At 42.4% G+C, this 18,673-nt stretch overlaps 1 long non-coding RNA gene across 1 annotated transcript in view; it reads right to left on the reverse strand.

Moving 5' to 3' along the window:
• Positions 1-18,673, reverse strand: part of LOC122790869 — a 107,408-nt gene that overhangs the window by 71,990 nt on the left and 16,745 nt on the right. The gene's annotated exons all lie outside the window — the stretch shown is intronic.

Raw genomic sequence — 18,673 nt, forward strand, 5'->3', positions numbered from 1 at the left:
CGGCTAAACCCAAAGCCCTGGCATGAAAAGAAAAAGTTTTAGATTTGCAAATAACCTTTGTTTTATCCAAATAATACTCGAGCTGTCCATGAAGGTCTAAGGTGCGGAGGAACTTTCTCACTGGCAGACTGTGGAGAAGGAAAAAAGGAAGGTAAGCAGATTGATTAAAGGACATCTCATTAACCACCTTGGGCATAAAAGAAGGATTAGTATGAAGAGTCTGTGAAAAATTAAAAAAAAAAAAAAAAAAGAGAGAGAGGAATGACCACAAAAGCCTGAAATTCAGACCATTTCCTGGCAAAAGTAAGAGTCAACAGCAGAAATGTCCTTGCAAAAAAGCTGAACTAGTAGGTTCAAAAAGTGCCACAGTCAACTTTTCAGGTACAAAACTTGAGGTCCCAAGAAAGAGGAACGGGATTTGTTAGCGGCCCGATATGAAGGACGCCTTTAAGAAACTGCTTGACCTCACACACCAAGAGGCCAAAGGAGAGTTCAAAGGGTAGACAAACAAATAATGCTGACTGAGCTTTAACTGAAGAGTATGCCAAGCCAGCACTGAGCAGATCACACAAATAACAGAGAACCAGGGTAGCACTTATTGAGAAGGGATCCTGATGGGCAGAGAAGAACCAAACAAAAAAAAAGAAGTTACGTACTCATCATAACGTTCCACGTGGGTTGTTCATCTCGCCTATATTCTCACTGATGGATCTCACTGACTGGGTCGGAGCCAGTCTTTGGCTCCGACCCGGCCAATTGCAAAAGCTCGAGGTTTTCAACCAGCTCGATGCCCACTCCCTATCCCATGATGCACTGGTGCTTCCCTAAGATCTTGTTTGCTGCCAACTAAGGTTACCAGAAAAAAATTCTGCCAACAGAGGTATCAGTAATACAGTAGACAAAGTCAATGCAACCATGAGTTGTCCCAAGTTCTCGGTCCACAAGAAAAATTGGAAGGCAGGTTTGGAGGGTGGGAAGAATGAAGGGGAGATGAACAACTCACATGGAACGTTATGGTGAGTACATAACTTATTTATGTGATGTTATTCTATCTCGCCCTAATTTTCACTGATGGGTTAGAGTCCCAAACACCATCCATCTTGGATGGCTCATGGGAGTATACTCCTCAGGACAGTGGAACCAAAGGAGGTCATGTCCCTGGAGGCAGTATCTACTTTGTAAGGAGTGATAAAGGTATGAGGCCTTGACCAAGTAGCTGCTGCACAAATGATGTCGAATGGTAATTTGGCCAAAAAGGCTGAAGTGGAGACAGCTTTAGTTGAATGAGCCTTTACTCTTTGCTGTAATGGCATGTGCACGGAACTGTACATAAAGGAGATATAATCTGATAACCATTTGGATAACGTAGTTTTAACCACTGGGGCACCTTTCTTAGAATATGAGAAAGAAACAAAAAGCTGTTCCGACTTTCTGAAATCCTTGGTCCTGTATAAATAGAATTGAAGTTGCCTGCGTACACCAAGCTTGTGCAGCATCTATTCCATCTTATTAGCGTAGTTAGGGAAAAAAACAGGGCAATTCTATAGTCTGAGATTAGTCTCTGAACAAACTTTAGGCAATAAAGAAGGATTTGTCCCAAGTGAAACTCTATCCTTATGAAAAATCAAACATGGAAATTGAATGGACAAGGGCTGTAACTCAAACCCTCTGGCAGAAGTAATACCTACTAGAAAAAAAGTCACAAGATGCAGCTGGTTCACACGGGGGTATAATGATCTCTGAAAGAACAAAATTTAGGCTCCAGGGAGTAGCCGGGGGATTTGATGGGTGGTCTTAAATGTACGGTACCTTTAAGGATGGCTTTTAAGAGTCTATGTGACATTATGTTAGAGCCTTGGCCACCAAGATGAAAGTTTGAAATTGCTGCCAACTGAACCCGAATGGTTGCTGCAGCTACCCCCTCACTGAAAAGTGTAGTCAAGAACTCCAAAATGGATGAAACTGAAGCCAGATAAGGGTCAATATTAGTTTGAGATGCCCATATTGAGAACCTCTTCCATTTACCGAGCTATAACTTCCTGGTAGATTTATGGGAGGATGTCAAGATATGCTGAACTGCAGCGGAGAGATTCTGAAACCTGGGTATATTGGGAAGTGGAGCAGCCATGCTGTCAATTTGAGGGACTGAACAGCAGGATAAAAAGCCCCCAATGAATGAATCAGAAAGTCCAGAACTGGGTCCAGGAATCAAGGTTCCTCCAATAGATGAGGCTGCAGGAAAGGGAACCAAATCTGACGAGGCCAGTAAGGGGCTATTAGAATGATGGTCCTTCCCAGAGCACTGGCTTTCTTAAAAATTTGGCAATCAGTGGAAAGGCATAAAGGAGACCCAGTGTCCAATCATGTACGAGCGGGTCCCTTGGGGAATCTCCCGGAGGGGGGATTAGGCAAAGTAGCTGCTGCATTTTGTGTTCGTGGGAGTTGCAAAGAGATCACAACAAGGCTGGCCCCATCTGCAGAAAATCCTTTCCACTACTTCTTTCTTCAGAGACCACTTGTGTGGCAATAGGATAGCCCTGCTCAGTTTGTCTGCTATCATGTTGGTCCTCCCTGGGATGTGCATTGCTATCAGAAGGCACTAGGTGGAGATAGCCCACTACCATACTCTCAGGGCCTCTCGACATAGTGGGTAAGATGTGGTTCCTCCTTGTTTATGTACCAGACTACTGACATTGTCTGTTTGTATCGCAACGCAATAGTCCCTAGAGGAAGAGAGTCATGAAATGATTGCAATGCTAGAAGTACCACTTTCATCTCTAGGACATTGATATGCAGATGTGCCTAGTGTTCTTTCCATGTGCCTTGGGTTGTTCTTCCCCGATAATGCCCCCCCCCCCAATCAGAGAAGAGTCCGTGGTCACTGTGGCAACTGGTAGTGCTAGTACAAAGGGAGGGCCTATGGTTACCAGGTGTGACGCTAGCCACCACTGAAGATCTTTTTGCTGGAGTTTTATCATAATTTGATGAGACATTGGTAGATCTTGAAAAGTCCACTGTGTGAACAGGAGCCACTCTAGAATGCACATCTGCATGCACCCCAGTGGGATTGCAATGATTGATGCTGCCATTGTATCCAAGAGTTTGAGAACCATAGATGCTGGTGCAGTTTGGCATAAGAGAAGAGTTTGAATCTGCTGTCGAAGAGAAAACACTCTGACAGAAGTTTTAAAGTCATAGTGGTGGTTGTTTAAGTCTGCTCCTATAAAAATGGTATGCTGCGATGGCGATAAGGCAGACTTATTGAAATTTATGGTAATCCCCAACTGGTTGCATAGTTTCATAGTGGTGTCCCTTGCTTGGATGAGATGATGCCTGTTGGTGGAGGCAAGGAAACAGTCGTCTAGATACAGAAACACTCGGAATCCTTGACGTTTCAGGTGAACTGTGACTACTGGCATGCATTTGGTGAACACACTGCGGGCTGTAGTGAGACCAAAGGGCAGAGCCCGAAACTGATAGTGACTGGCTCCCAGCGAAAGCACAGATGACCCCTGGATGGTCTGTCCATTTTTATATGGTAGTACAAATCCTGGAGGTCTACTGAGCACATCAAATTGTCTTTCCCTAAGAAGGGAAGTATCAATGGTAACGTGACCATCCGGAACTTTGTCTTTTTCACCAACTTGTTCAGTCTGCTGAGATCCAAGATGGGTGTCCAGTCCCGGGTTTTCTTTGGAACTAAAAAGAACCTTGAGTAAGTTCCACATTCTCTCTGGTCTGCTGGGAATGGCTGGATGACTTTTTCCAGCAACCTGTGAATCTCTATGGTTGCTTGTTCCCTGTGACTGGGTGGAAGGTCTGTATTTTTCTTGAGGGGGGGGGGGGGCAAAGGCAGTGAAGTATCCTCTGGATATAATGCTTTGTACCCTGCTGTCTTTTCCTATTTTTAGCCAGGTGTCTGGGTACAAAGACAAGCGTCCCCCGACTGCCTCCAGAGATGGATAGGCGGGCCTCCTTTCAGGAGCGCTGATAGGGCCTCCCAAAAAACTGATATCTGTCACCCTGATTCTGCTGACCCCCTGTGCCACATGGACGGCGTCTTCCATTATTACCCCTTCCTCTGCCTCTAGAGGGGGTTTCACTGTGTGTCTCCTGGAAAGCTCCTCGAGTATTATGGAACCACATCTTCCCTTCCCTCAGACCTTTGGGGTAAGGTCTAGTAATGGTGGAAAAACAGACTCTGATGGCAGCCAGTCTTTCTTTCTTGCTCACACCTGGTACGTGTTTCCTTCACTTTGGGTACAAAGAGGGATGGAGCCATCAAAGAGGATGTTGGTAAAGGATGACTTAAAGGCCTCTGCAAAGGAGCAAAAGTGCATCCAGGAATGTCTCCTAAGGGCAATTCCTGTACCCGCTGCCCTGCTCATTCCATCAGCTGCCTACAAGACCAGACACATGTTAGAGTTCACAAGGGAATCGAGGGTAGCAAGCTGGGAAGTTACTTTATCTGAGTCTCCCGCAGCTACTGCACCCGGTCGAGCATCTCCCAGCTCTTGTAGGAGATCTCTTTGTAACCTAGTAAAATGTGTGAGATAGTTTAGCGATCGAAGGGCAAAGGTCGCTGAACTAAACATGCACTTGCCGTATCTGTCCATGATCCTGGAATCCTTGTTAGGTGGATGGACAGCCATAGAAGTCTCTCATAATTCCTTCTTGGTGGCTGCAGCCACCACCATGGCATCAACTGGTACTCCTTTGGTAAGAAAGGCCTTTTGATCCTGGAATCCTTATTAGGTGGATGGACAGCCATAGAAGTCTCTCATAATTCCTTCTTGGTGGCTGCAGCCACCACCATGGCATCAACTGGTACTCCTTTGGTAAGAAAGGCCTTGTCCTGGGGGGAGGTTATAAATTTGTTAGGCCTCCAAGGGACAAGTTCCATGGCATCCGGGGACTCGCATGCCTTTCGAGAGACTAGGTCTATCAGCTCATCGAAAGGTGGAGACACCCAAGTGGCAGAGGGCTGAGACCCAAAAGCCTTCAGGTAGATTGACATCATCAGTAGGGCTGATGGACTTCCAGGCACCCCTCTGTTTAAGAATTTCCAAGATATCCCCAAAGGAGATATCCTCAGAGGGGGACCGTGGGGACCCTTCTGACTCATCCAAATCAGTATCTGAGGTGACGGATTCCTGTGGGGAGTCCAGATGCTTTCTCTTGCAAGTTCTCTTCCAAGGAACCTCATCAGTGGGAGCTTCTGGTGAGGTCCCGGAAGAACATGATTCACCCAATGGGGCTTCCACAGGCTTTGGGTCTCTATGCTTCTTTGGGATCTGTGGAGCAGAGGTAGATATTGGTGCCTTCAGGGAGGAGTTTGCTAGACCTGATGATGTGGCTTTCCCAGGGGACAATGCTCTTCTCATGAACACCTCCCCGGCTTCGAAGGGAGGGAACCACCAGATCCGAAGCAGCCGATGATTCCATCCGTACCAAAACAGCGGGCTCCCAGCCAGAGGTAGGCGGGCAAACTCATCCAAGCCAAAGCCCAAAGAGGCAAACTCTGAACCGAAAGGGCAGTTAGACTATCCTCCCTGGACCCGACCGGTGAGTGTCGGCTCCCAGACTCCAAGGTCAGCACTGAATAAGTCAGAGTAGACGGAACCGACAATCCTGGGATAGTCGTCGGTTCCGATGGTTCCACTATCATCAGATCCGAACACTCTGGTTCCGAAGCCTCAAGTCGCATCAGAGGATGAACAGTAGTAGTAGGGGTAGGATTGGCCAGTTCTGAAGCCGCTATGGTCGGCGCCGATAAAAGTTTGGCCAACACCGGTGTCTGCAGAAGCCTCTGCACCACACAATCCATGTCTGTGTCAGAGGGTCTACTTCACTTTGTCGAAGGCTGACAATATCAAAGCTGATATTGTTGGCACCAGATTAGCGAAAGCAAAAAACAATGAACGTTTAAATGGAAATCTCTGTAAGGGGAAATTTCCATTTAGTTCAATGTAGTGCAGTCTCGGAGTTGGTATATTTAAGTAGGGGGTGCAGGGGGTTTTGCCTCTCCCCCCTCCCACTTGCAAAGGCAAGTTTTTATTTTTGTTTTTAGGCATATTTTTTATTTTTCGATGTTTCAGAATTCGATGATATGGTGTCGACCATATCAGATGTGATATTCTGAAACTTCGATAAGATAATAGATGCATGTCAGATAATCTTGAGAACCGAGAAGAGGCCACCGAAGCAGCCATGGACTGCAATATGGGGGGACTTAAGGGTCGGAGATACCGGTTCCAAAACCTGGGACCAGCTCCTACCCACAATGATAACCAATGGCTCCGAAACCTGTGGAGCACAGGTAGATGTTTTCTCAGAAACTCTTGATGGAGTTAAAACGGTTTTCTTCAGCTCCGATCCAGAAGACGCTTTTGAAGAAGGTTTTGTCATGAGAACTGCCTTTGTCTATAGACTCTTGAAACTAAGATTTCAACAATCCCCTTGCTATCAATTTTCTCTTTCTTTTTCATGAAGCACTCTGCTGCTAAACGAATGACAAATAGGACAATCCTCTTGTAGGTGAACCTCACCTAAACAGTACACACAGTCTGAATGTCCATCTGTGATGGACATCTTCTGTCCTCATTTGGGACCTTTTTTGAAGCCTGACTTCGATTTTTCCTGCTGAGACATATTGGCACAAGGAATAAAAATCCCCTTAACTATACGTTAACCACTAATATTTAGCTCAGAAACAACGCTCTAGAAAAAGGAAACACAGCAGGTTAACACTAATATATATATATATATATATATATATATATATATATATATATATATATATATATATATATATATATATATATATACTTTGAAAATAAGATATCAGCCTTAACTTTAGGCTACCCAACTTCAAAATAAAGTGGAAAAAAATTTCAAACTTTAAGCTTTAACTTATATATATATATATATATATATATATATATATACACTGAAAATTGGGATGGGAGGTGAACTAGGCCCAACAGAAAAAATGGGTACATGACAGAAAAAAGGGTATAATGAACAAGTGCCGAATCACCAAGAATAAACTATCCTACACAACACTAACTATAAACACTAAAACCCCACAACTAGCTAAGAAAGAAGATAAAAAAAAATACTTAAATTCACTGGCCCTAGCTGGTGAACTCCCGATCTGTTGCAGTGGCAAACGAGATCTTTGGGAAGCACCAGTGCATCATGGGATAGGGAGTGGGCCTCGAGCTGGTTGAAATCCTCAAGCTTTTGCAATTGGGTGAGTCTGAGCCGAGGATTGGCTCCGAACCCATCAGTGCGATCTATCACAGAGAATGAAGGCGATATAGAACATCACATTATCCTTTCCATTTAGACATGCGTGATTTTCTGGTAGTGGATTTCCTGGCCTCCTGGAGAACCCAACGCATGTCCTCAGAAAAATGCCTAAAAGGGATCAAACCCTATCACCCAAAGTGTCATCTGAAGACTAGACAGGTGTGGATGGATAAGAGATCCTTTGGTGTGAGAAGATCAACCTGGTTAGGTAACTTGTGGTGACTGCCCCTTGCCTAGTGATGAAAGGGAATGAGTGCTGTCTGGGCCAAAAAAGTGAGTCACAAACAAGATTTTGGGACAGTCCTGCTTGCACTTGTGCAGAACTTGTGGCAGCAGAGGAAGGGGAGGAATGGCATACAGAAACATTCCCTTCCAAGGAACAGACAGGGAGTCCACCTTCCAAGTCTGAGGACTTAGTACTCTCAAAGAGAATAGACATTGCCTGTTGAGAAGGGAGGCCAAAAGATCTACCAGAGGAGTACTCACTGACTGACTGTCCAGAAACCATCTCTGTCGAGCATAAATTTGTGAGCCTGTGTTCTGGACCTACTCAGAGAGTCTGCCAAAAGACTGTGCTCTGATGGAATACAAACCTCCTGATGAGTCACTTGATACCAGATAGCTACAGACCATGCTTGAAGAAGTAATTTGCAAAGTAGATAAGATATCTTACCACTCTGCTTGCTGACGTACCACAACACAGTGGTGTTGTATGTGAAGACCTTTAGGCGGCCAGGAAAGGAGAGAGAATGAAAAGCTTGCAGAGTCAGAAGCAGAGCCCTCATCTCCTTTAAGCTGATACGGTCAGACCTCTGATGAGGAGGCCAGAGACCCTTTCAGATGGCCACAAGAAGCACCCCAAATGTGTGGCACTTGTGAAGTTCCCGAGAAGGAAATGGAGCCTTGCAAAGGTAGTCCTGGACTGAGACAGAGTTGCCATATCCACCACTCTAGCTCAAGTTTGAGACAAGGAAGAAAAGAAACAGGAAACTCTAGAGATGCTGAAGCCACACTGACACTAGGTACCACTGCAGCTTCCTCATATGAAGCCTTGTGAGAGGATGTATGGGAATGGTGGAAGCTATAAACCCAAGAACTCTGAAAAATTCCCTGGATGTGAGAGGACAGATGAAGAGGACACTGGAAAAGGTTGTCAGACAAAACCTTGGGAGCAGGAAGAGAGGCCAATATGGGAATGGTCTGAATCCTGCAACAGAGAAATCTGATAATGGCAGGGCATAAGAAAAGACTTCTTGAGACTGATAGTGAACCACAGACTTTATAAAACCCATGTAGTAAAGGAGATTTTACAGGAGAGTGCTGGGAGAAGGAGCCTGAATAAGCAGGTCATCTAAGCTTGGAGAACAGCTGTAAAACTTGACGCTAACAAATGACAATGACAGGACTGAGGCAACTGGTGAATACCCTTGGAGCAGTAGACAGACTAAAGGGCAAAGCAGAGAACTGAACATAAGAGGAAGAAACAGAGAAACACAAAAATCTCCTGAACAGAGGGTGAATGGGGATATGAAGATAGGTGTCTGAGATATAAAGAGATCAAAAAATGCCTGTGAAAGGAAGAGAGGAAAAAGTCTGAAGAGAAAGTATTCTGAAAGAAGGAACCTCGAGAAAAAAGTGTTGAGTAGAGAGAAGTCCAGAACTGTCTCCATATTTCCTCCTTTTGAGGAACCATCATCATCCTGGAGTAAAATCCATTCCCACTTCAGTGGGTGGAACAGGTTGAATTGTGCTCTCTGGAGGAATGCCTGAAAGGGGTGGAAAGGACTGCCATACCATGAAATACAACTGATGAATGACAGACAATGCCCAAGATGAGGTGATCTGTTGCTAATGTGAGAGAGACAGAAAAGCAATGACATAAAGGGACCTGGCCAAGGAGAAGAGAAGGCAAAATGTCAAATAGAGACATGTTTGTTCTGAAAGGAAGGCTTCTGAGATGAAGAATTCTGAGTGGACGTAGCAGGAGGAATTTTATTATCCAGAGAAGCATCCAAAAGTTTGGCTTTAATGTCATCAGGCAAAGCTTAAAAACTAAGCCAAGAATAACGCCTCATCACAGAACCAAAGGCAGCAGCCCAGGAAGAGGAATTAGCCACATTGTAAATGCATTTTATGCAGTGATGAGTGACTTGGGAAATGGACCCACACATGGAGAGCTGAAGCTTTCTCCTCAGAATCAGGAAAAATCAGACACAACCTTACATACCTGAGATAGGAGAGCAATGCATACCTGGTCATGTATGGTTGGTAACTAATAGCCCAAAATGACAAGGTGGCAGCAGTATACATTTTTTCACCCAAACTTTCCATAACTGTACTATCCTTATCTGAAGGAAAATACTTATAAGAGGGGCAAAAGTTTAGAAGGCTTACCTGTTGAGACTGAAACCACAGAAGGATCAGTAGAGGGACACCTAAGAATATGCAGTCCTGAGGCACCTTTCAGAACCTAGCACATTTCTTAGGGCCAGGGCTGAGACTCAGGAGCTACAGAGGCTTCAGAAAAGGTGTCCAAAAGAGCTGCCAAAACAGGAGGGACTTCAGAAGGCTTAGGTGATTCCATTTATAAAAGCTCAGAGTAACTCTTCTGTATGTCAGAGACCTGAGAGCAATCCCACTTGAAGTACTCCATCATGCAAACAAAAGTATCCCCAAAGGATAATTCTTCCAAGGGGGAATCTAGGCTCAAAGAATCCTTTTCCTCTGAGCCATAGCCTACAAAAGGAATTTGAGAGGTGTAAGCTAGGGATTCCTCCTCAGAATCTAAGTTTCATCCGAGGAATCCGGTTCCCTTGTCCTCTTAACAGGAGTGGAAGACAATGACAAAGACTCTACTCATCACTCATTAGACCCATTATAGAGTACCACGCCACTTTTGGTATGTCAGAGAAATATGTATTTATGTACATGTCTAATGCTTATTAGAAGCTAAAAGAATTAACACGTTTTCATTGTATTTTATATGCAGTTTAATTCTGTGTGAAATTATAAGATACTTTTTGAAACTGCAGTATGCTTTCTGAAAACTGCAAGATGCCCCCTGACCTAGTAATTGCTAGCAATGCAAAATTCATGTTTATGCCTTTTGGAAATGTACTGAGAAGCAGGTGATTATCTGCTAGGTCAGGAAATAATAAAATGAAACAATGCTATATTCTATAATGTTTTGATTTTGAACAATCAGCTCTGTTTGTGTTGTGAGAACATGCACAGCTGCGGAAGAATGAGAGATACATAAGACAAAGGACTGCTTGAAGAATCTGTACTTGCTTTGTACTCAAATTAGCTGTAGTACCTTGAAAAGAAACATAACATAGGGGGAAACTGTATCTAATCGGTGGTCACCAAGGCCACATTGTTTTCCTTAGGAAGTTTTTCATAAAACTGATAGTGCAAGCAGAAAATTATGGATAAACAACTACTATGTAATGATGATGTTAAAACTTGTGATCTGCTACGTCAGCTTGGTAGGCAAATGTCTTGTTAGAAAGTGTATAAAGATGAATTCACTTCCTGATTTTAGCTAGACAAACTCTATTAGCACGTTTTTGTCTCCTTGCTGCAAGATTAAAGTGCCTTAACCTGAACCTACCGTGTATTGATCATTTTTAAAGTATATTTTTCCTTTGACAGATTGGTCCTTCGGACCGGAAACATCTCTCGCTCAGGTCAGATGGGCCCGGTGGCATGAAACCATATGGGGAAGAAGCCACATCGGTTCTTCTGCTTTGAAAAGACCTCCGACTGAATTGTCATTCAAAAGAGGCCAGCCACTGTTTCTGATCTGCGATTGGAGGATGAGTCAACAGTTCCGGTGAGATCAATCACGGAGGCTCAGGTAAGGAGGAATTTACCTTTTTTTCTGTTTTAGATCAGGGACTTGTTACAGCATTTTGTTTTTGTCAGTGAGATCTGTAAAGTTCAGATCAGGGACAAAAAAGATTACTGTCTTGTCATAGATCAGGGAAACAGAATAGGTAGACAGTTATTCTAGATAAACTGTGAAGTGTAAATCGTGATACAAAGGGTTACGTAACAATTTCTAACTTAGCTAAGACAATATAGGAAATAAGTGCACGAAAAGTTCCCGAGATCCGCCCTTAACCGAAGACGCGAAATATATGCAATTACAGCGTGCCAATAATGTTAGGTACTATACAAAATGGGTTAATAAATACAAATTTTATGGGAATTTAAATAAACCTTCACTTATCAAACTTGTCAAACAACTTAAAACAGACGCAAAAAGTCAGATAAAAAAGCAACGTCAATTAGGAGTTCCTCAGGCACACAGGTAGCATTGAGGAAGCAAACCGCAGGAACAAAAGAATAGAAATTCAAAAGCAATGTTTTTAGATAAGAGAGGACAATAACTTGGTAATAGCAACAGCCCCTCTGCCCCCTCCGCTTCCCTTACCAGAATATGAAGCGAGTGGACAAGCTGATCAACCTCCGCTATATCCAGCTGTTCCTGCAAAACCAAAACCGTTTGTTAGAGATCCTATCGAGACTAGGTCTCGAACATGCAACTTAAGAGGGGATATTGAATTGTATGAAATAAATAAAAATTCACAAGCTATGAGTGAAGAAGAGATATGTCCACTCAAAAGTACCAAATCCACAGGCAGAACAGGACCCAACTCTTCTAGTATATAGACCGTGGACACCGGAAAACATCCGGAAAACCACAGAGGGAATTCCCCATCTGAAAGTTAATTTTAGAAAATTCTTAAAAGACTTACAGGGCATAAGGTTAAGTTACCATTTAAATGGATAAAAAATAGAAAAAGCAGTCAGACAAATCGTGGGTCCAGATTGGCACATGATCAGTGGCAACTGGAATCCCCGTGACGCAGAGCATAGGCCACTCCCACATAGTAATGCAGAACTGGATAACAGAGTGAAAGGTCTGACAGACCGAATCTCTGAAAAATGAAAGCCTAGGGCTGACTGGACTTGCATTAATCAATGCATACAACAAGAAGGTGAAACTGTTGATAGATATTATGCCAGATTATTAGAGTGTTTTAATAACCATTGTGAAATGCAGGTACCTGAAGACCAAACACATGATTCCCCATATGAGCAGCAGCTAAAGAATGCGTTTTGAAAGGCAGTATTGCACCCATTAGCAGCTTTATTACAAAGCACATGGTAGATCATCGTACAAGTAGATTACAGTCATTACTTGAATATGCAAGACATGCCGAAAGGCATTTTAATAGCAAAAAGAAAAAGAAAACTCAAGTATTTGCAGTAGAAGAAGGATCATAAGTCTTTGTAGTACAGACCGGGAAGAAGGGTAAGAAAAATGCCCAGGGAAACAAACAATCTGATAAACGATCAGAGGACTTTGAGGAGAGAAAGAAAAGGGGTAAATGTTTTAAATGCAGGAAAAAGGGACATTTAGCAAGGGATTGCAGGCAAAATAAAAAGGTATCCACAAAAGACAAGGAGGGTGAGGACAGACTATATGATAGTCAAGAATAACTAGAAAGGAATAATCAAGAAAAGACAAGTGCAAATGTGATAGAAGGAGTAGAGAATGTGATAGAAGAAATAGAAGATGTGCATGAAATCACATAAAATGAAGAAAACGAAATTTTAGACTTGGCATTATTGAGCCTAGAGCTCTACTTAGCAGACACAAAACCGGAAGTTACACTTCTGGTAGAGGGGAGGGAAGTTAAATTCCTGTGTGACTCAGGGGCTTCACGGACCCTGATACATCCTTCCAAACTACCAGAAAATTCAGAATCACTTGATTACATACTAGTGAACGCAGCTAATGGACAGCTGTATCGGGAGCCACTCTCCCACAACATAGCAATAACTGACCCTGTTTCAGGGATGACCCAGAAAAGCAAAATTGTTGTTTCTGCAAAATGCCCAGTAAATCTTTTGGGCAAAGACCTAATGCAGATATCTGGCATAGCAGTAGTTCCAACTATGCAAGGCAGCGACAAATGGATACTTTTGTAGTGCGACCGGAGGGTGAAACATTTTATTGGTACAGCCAGGACTTGGTTACAACTGGTCCAGGGGCAGTAACCGAAGAACTGATGAACATAGCCATCAGTAAATCCCCCTCCCTTGACAATGACAAACAGTATTTATTGCATTGCACTCTATTACTGTAGCGAACCAGGACCTGATAAAGAATATGAACAAGAACTGTTTAGAAACCATGCTAACAGATTAGTATTACGAAATCTGTACTGGGACACAGAAGGAAACAGTGTAGTAAGTTGTTCATTGCCCCAGGAATTCCTAGCACTTTACAAATCTAATCGATTACCACATGTGGGTTTGACTAAAGATAGAAACGTAAAGTGGGCAGACCTAAGAGAAAAAGTCACAAAGTGGGAAAAACAGACAGAGATAGAACTTTCAGAACAGGGAGTACAAAAGCAGAAGTTGAATTGGATAACACACACACACCCAGCTGTACACTTGCAGGCAAGTGAGGACAGCTGAGTAGCACTCTTACTAAAAGAAGAGGAAAAAGTCTTACGAGACATACCAGAGACTCTCTGGTCAACAGGAAAATCAGATGTAGGACTTATTCGTAAAGCAGGACCAGTCACTATCACGCCAAAGTCAGCATTTAGACCTCAAAAGAGACGGTATCCCTTGAGAAAGGATGCAGAAGTAGGAATCAAACCTATAATAGCAGCCTTACTTAAGGAAGGAGTACTGATAGAATCCCCCGATTCACCATGTAATACACCTTTATTTCCTGTTAGGAAAGCAAATGGAGAATGGCGTATGGTCCAAGATTTACAAGCTGTAAATGACGCAGTTATACCTAGGGCACCAATGGTGCCAGATCCACACACCTTATTAAATTATTTAAAACCGCAACAAAAGTATTTTTCTGTGGTAGATATTAGTAATGTGTTTTTCTCAATACCGATACACCCTGACAGCCAACATTGGTTTGCATTTACATTTCAGGGAAAAAGGTATACATATACATGACTACCACAGGGATATTGTGAGAGTCCAACAATCTTTGCACAGGAAATGGCAAGTAACCTGGTGGGATTTATCCCACCGAAAGGCAGCCAGATTTTACTTCATGTAGACGACATTCTGCTGGCAGCCCCCACCCAGCAAGAATGCAGAGAAGATACCATAGCATTGCTACAATTTTTAGCTACTCAAGGACACAAGGTAAACAAAAACAAACTGCAACTTTGGAAAAAACAGGTCAAATACCTGGGATATGTAATATCCAAAGAGGGCAGAATATTAGATGAAGACAAAAAAAACAGCAATATTACAAGCACCTAAACCAACTACCAAGAAGGAAATGATGTCCTTCCTAGGTATAACTAATTTTTGTCGGAGTTGGATTCCAAACTATGCCTTGGAATATGCTCCACTGACCAACTTGATATTCAAAAAGCCTATGGCAGCACAAGATTTATTACAGTGGACACCAGAAGCAGAATCAGCTTTCTGCAAATTGAAACAACTGATAGCATCCTCATTAGTTTTAGGATTACCGAACTATCAAACGATTTTTCCAAACTGTAGATTGTAAGCAGGGTTATATGACATCAGTATTAACACAGCAGCATGGGGACAAAACGCCCCATAGCTTACTATTCATCACAGCTAGACCCAGTGGCGCGATCCCTGCCCCACTGTGTACAAGCAGTAGTTGCAGCTGCAATGGCAGTGCAGGCTTCAGCCTCAGTAGTTTTATTCCAACCCCTCACATTGAGAGTGCCTCATGCAGTCGCGATTATTTTACTGCAAGAAAAAGTAGCATATTTTTCTCCTGCTAGACATCTTTCCTGTATGACTATACTGTTGAGCCAACCTCATATGACAATTGAACGACGCACAACTTTGAATCCGTCAGCCTTGCTCCCAACCCCTGCAGATGGCAAACCACACTGCTGCCTGCATGGGATTAAACAAAAGACACTACCTAAAAAGATCTCACAGATGTTCCCTTGAAAGATGCCGAGTTGACATACTATGTGGGCAGCTCATGTAGGAGGGGTCCTACAGGACAGAATCTAGTGGGGTACGCAGTAGTTTCTGATACTGAGATTTTAGAAGCAAAGTCTTTACCGCACAACTTACCTGCACAAGCAGCAGAATTGATTGCTTTAACAAGGGCATGTACCTTGGCAAAGGGTAAACGAGTGAACATCTTTACGGACAGCCAGTATGCTTTTTCTACTGTACATGTTTTTGCGCAGCAGTGGAAAAATAGAGGAATAACATCATCTACTGGTAAACCAATTAATCATGCGCAATTTATTTTAGATTTGTTAGACTCTATTCAGTTACCTCAGAAAGTAGCTATTTGCAAATGCATAGCTCGTACCAAACAACAGGATAGGATTTCAAAAGGTAATGTGAGGGTTGATACAGCTGCAAAACAAGCAGCTTCAGAAGTATTTCTTTTGAGTGAGGAATTACAACCATCTGAGATTTTAGACTTAGAAATGTTAAAAACAATGCAGGCACTTACAACAAATGTAGAAAAACAAAAATGGATAAAACGAGGAGCAATTCTTGAAAAAGGGCTGTACATCTCCAAAGAGAGAAAACCGATTTTACCATCTAACTTGTTTAGATATGCAGCTTTGTTGAGACATGGGCAGTGCCATGTCTCAACAGGGGGGATGGTACAGTTAGTGAATCGAGTGTTTACAACGTATGGATTTACAAACTACACAAAAAATTTTTGTGCAGCATGCCATGTTTTTAACAAGCATCATGCCCAAGGGGCACTGAAGCCTAAGCAAGGGAGTTTCCCTACACCACCGTATCCGTTCCATACTATCTGTATGGATTTTATAGAGCTGAACAAATGTGAAAGTAAGTACTGCCTTGTCATTATAGATATGTTTTCCAAATGGGTGGAAGCTTTTCCAACTAAAAATCCAGATGCAGCTACTGTTGCAAAAGTCCTCATTAAAGAAATTATTCCTAGATTTGGCATACTGGAAAAGATTTATAGTGACAATGGCACACATTTTGAGCCGTTACTTTGGGATTTCTCTGAAAAAACATTGTGCATACCACCCCCAATCTGCAGGATTAGTAGAGAGGCACTATGGAGTTTTGAAAAATAAGCTTAGGAAATTGATTAGTGAGACACAAAAGAACTGGGTGCACTGTCTACCTCTGACACTGTTGAGTATGAAAACTGTTCCAAATGTAAAAGGGTTAACTCCTTTTGAAATTTTGTTTGGGAGGGCATATTATACACCTCAGTGGAAACCTCTCATGCCTGCAGACCAGGAAGCTGACAGTTCACTTGCAGAGTATATGAGGCGATTTTTGAATAACAAACTTTTGCAGTTAAATTCTGTTTCAGATAAAGAACAAACCAGTCCATCGGAAGCAGAAATAGTTCCAGGCGTTTGGGTGAAAGTCGTGAAGAAAAAGAATTGGAGTTCTCCGAAGTGGGAAGGACCGTACCAGGTGCTACTGTCAACACCCACTGCAGTCAAGATCGCAGAGCGAGCGTCCTGGATTCATCTGACACACTGTAAATTGGTTACGAAATCTGAACTGGACAAAAACCTTGTTACTGTTGTATGAGAAGAAAATGACCAGGTATAGAGTAAACAGGGATGCAGAACAACCTCAGAAAATTTGCATGATTATTCTGATAGCTATACTGATAACAATGATCTTTTTGCTGTGACCTTTCCTTTTCCCAGCCACACGAGTTGAACTGAACAAACGTGATGCATTACTCAGACTGGCATCCAAACTTTAACACTTACCAAGCAATTAAATATGTGTATGCTGAGACTTTTAATGTTTCGAACTGCTGGATTTGCACAGCAATACCAACAGCATACGGGGGGATTATTGATGATTGCTGTCCCCCTAGGGGTCAATGAGACCTGGGAAAACTTGATTTGTGATACTACACCTGTGAAATCACAAGACAAAATAGCATTGTACCTACCTGATACACAAAAAGGGATTTATGTTTTTATAAAAATGACACTATTCAGGTGGGTTGGAGCAATTGCAATGCGACTGTTTCTTATAAATGTTATATTAATGCTAATAAGGCAGAGACTATCTGTGATACAAACTATGATTCATATTTTGAAAAAATGAAGAGAACTGTTAGTGAAATACAGCATAATCTTGTTCTTTTGAAGCAACTTTAGTGAAATACAGCATAATCTTGTTCTTTTGAAGCAACTTTCTATTATTGACAAAAAAATGTTTCATGCAGGGCGAGCATATAGCAATACTAAAGTAGAGAATTGTTATTTTATTTGTGGGAAAAAAACATATAAATGGCTACCTGAAAATTGGTCCGGGAGTTGTTTTTTGGGTTACCTGGTTCCGGCCATACGACACACTGCAGCTTTGCCTCAGGGAAAAATTCGAATCATCAAAGAGGTCAGAAATAAACCTAGAAGTCCAATCAAGAGACCCGAGAATCCAGTGGGACGAATCGAAGCAGGGTGGAGAAACCATAACTCTGTGAAAAACTGACACACATGGACTTGAGTGACACCATTATATCGTGGGCAGGCATAGCCCCTGCATATGGCGCAGTGAAATTGATTTGGGAGCTGAGAAAACTGTCCAAACTTCTCGAAGTTATGAGCAATGCAACTTTTTCTGCTCTCGAATTAGTGACTGATGAACTAAATGCTATGAGAACTGTGGTACTTCAAAACCGCATGGCTCTTGACTTCACCCTAGCGGCGAGAGGTGGTGCGTGCGCTTTAATCAAAGAAGAATGCTGTTCATATATTCCTGACAATCAGCACGAGATAAACGACCATCTTGAGGTGATCCAACAAGTGTAGACCATGACCAAACCAGGCCCAAACCCACTGACGGACTTTTTCCAGAATTTGTTTTGGGGGGTGGGGTTCCATCCTAATGAACATCCTGATTACCATTTGTGTGGTATTACTCCTATTAGGAGCATGCATTTGTTGTGGTATTCCCTGCATGAAAAAGTTAATCAAAGATTTTATAGATATGTCGGTTTCTGAGACTTTGTATCAAAGTACTGAAATTGAAGAGTTGTTGAAAACTGAAATGCTTTCATAAGTCTAAACTACATGACTGTCTTAACTGCAAATCCAGAATGGAAGAGGTTAGGAGAAGAAGTAAACTGTTTATGCTTTTGAAAATAGAATAAAAAGTATTAACAGGGGGGAAATGTCAGAGAAATATGTATTTATGTATATGTCTAATGCTTATTAGAAGCTAAAAGAATTAACATGTTTTCATTCTATTTTATATGCAGCTTAATTCTGTGTGAAATTATAAGATGCTTTTTGAAACTGCAGTATGCTTTCTGAAAACTGCAAGATGCCCACTG

Source organism: Protopterus annectens, chromosome 16.part0, assembly GCF_019279795.1.
Source record: "Protopterus annectens isolate FY-2018-M chromosome 16.part0, PAN1.0, whole genome shotgun sequence".
NCBI classification, from domain to species: Eukaryota; Metazoa; Chordata; order Ceratodontiformes; family Protopteridae; genus Protopterus; species Protopterus annectens.